Source organism: Egretta garzetta, unplaced genomic scaffold (genome assembly GCF_000687185.1).
Source record: "Egretta garzetta isolate BGI_Z169 unplaced genomic scaffold, ASM68718v1 scaffold243, whole genome shotgun sequence".
Taxonomy (NCBI): domain Eukaryota; kingdom Metazoa; phylum Chordata; class Aves; order Pelecaniformes; family Ardeidae; genus Egretta; species Egretta garzetta.
Window position 1 is genome coordinate 733,702 of NW_009259041.1, and position 1,853 is coordinate 735,554.

A 1,853-nucleotide genomic window follows, 5' to 3' on the forward strand; every position below is an offset into this window, starting at 1 on the left:
CCTTGCTGTGTCAGCCTTCGCCGCCGTCGAGGCAAGGGGTTCTCTTGTGCAGCTGCTTATCTTGAAGGAGCTTTTTCACTCTCGAGGGGTGTAGCCATATCTTGTTCCTCTTTTTTTTTATCATACTGTCAATAGAACACAGGGCTGTACAACTACGCTAAAGAAATTACTAGTTATATCCCAAAGCATGGGGTGCTCACGTCTAGAGGTCAAATTCATGTGCCTTGTGGAACTGTGGAGCTGGATGTGGACTCTGGGCAGCATTTTGGAGAACCATCCAAATACCCTGCTTGTGTGGCTCTAGGGTCACCACCATGTCAGAGAGCAACTGCTGAACCTCTGGGATCAGAGTCTTCCTTCTGGCTCTGGACAAAAATGACCCCACATCCCAAAAATGGGAAATACAGTTTCCTCTAGTCTGTAAATCTGAAGCCTTACGGAATTTATCGGCACTTGCAAGTACACCCAGACCCTGGCTGGAATAAGCATCAGTGAAGAGAATTGCCCTTGGTTGTATAATATGTGTTCATCACCAACCCAAATGCTAGCTGCTAGGAGGATTTTTGAAAGCCTACATATTTTTTTTTTTTAAATATTCATTGGCATAATGAAGCTGCTTCAGTACTGGGGTCTTCCAGAGCTGAGCTCTAGGAGTTGCAGCAATGGTCAGCTGTTATTCCCGTTCTCAGCCCTTGCTGTTTCGGATCCCGCATCCCAAATGAAGTAACGCTGAAGCAGGATGGGTGTAACAGACTGAGTCATTCCTGTGTGTGGCATCGCGGGGTAGGAGGTTGCAGTGGCTCAAGCTAGCACATGTGACAAACCAGTGAGCTGATTACTACAGCCCTGATGTAGTATCTCGCTGACTATTAATCCTTTTAGTCCTATAAAGGCTAAATATATCTCGAGTTTAAATCTAACCTTGAATCTCATGCTTAATCCTGCTGGCAGGCTCACGCTATAGCCTTTGGGGTGTAGCGGGGAGAGAACTCCACAAATAAATCAGATGAAGGATTGGAGTTCTGGCTTCACCTTGATGTGCAACAGGCACAACGCCGAACAAGCCTTTTATTCCCATGCCTAACTTTGTGACTGGCATACTTAGGTGCTGCTGAAAGGATGGCCCCCTGCTTTGATGCATTCAGCCCTAGGTTTTGGTAGGTATAATAAAGGAACTGAGGTGTAGGCAAGAGTATGCTTCTATTAAGGTCTTCAGTGAGAGATATTCCTGAGCTGGGATGTGACTTTGATCAGCTTCATTAAATCGGTATCGTTCTCAAGGGCCACTCTTCTAGTGAAAAAAACGAAAGCAATGGCAGGACAGGCCAGAAGATTTAATAAAGAGTTTTTTAAAAATCATAACATAAATGAGCTGGAATAGATACTGGAGGTAAGTGAGAGGTTGCATGCCTTTACCCTGGAAGGGACCATGAGCCACTGATTGCATTAGCAGCACCAAATCCCTCTGGATGCTCCAGACTTTCCTAGTAAATAGGAATTAAACTGTTAACAACCATCTAGCATATCCAGGAGAGTTAAATGCAGTGCTGCTTTTTTAGGGCTTTGAAATTACACGTTCCCCTTCTTCCCTCTCCCACCTCAGTCTCATTAGCTTTGAGGCTTGCTATTTTAACTATGGCACGACAAGACAGAATAACTCTTCATCTGCAATAATGCCTGTAATCCCTATGGAAAGGGCTCGTACAGTTTATTGGAGGCTATCTGGTCCCTTATTTGGGATGTGGCTGTGGCTGTTGGGCCGGTTACCCGTGGTGGTGATGTCCAGCCCATGGTGGAAGCTGGCCACATTAACTGTGAAGTTGGCTAGCAGCTCTAGCCAGATGATTTAGTTT

At 45.4% G+C, this 1,853-nt stretch overlaps 1 protein-coding gene across 2 annotated transcripts in view; it reads left to right on the plus strand.

Moving 5' to 3' along the window:
- Positions 1-1,853, plus strand: part of SMAP2 (small ArfGAP2) — a 12,661-nt gene that overhangs the window by 5,016 nt on the left and 5,792 nt on the right. The gene's annotated exons all lie outside the window — the stretch shown is intronic.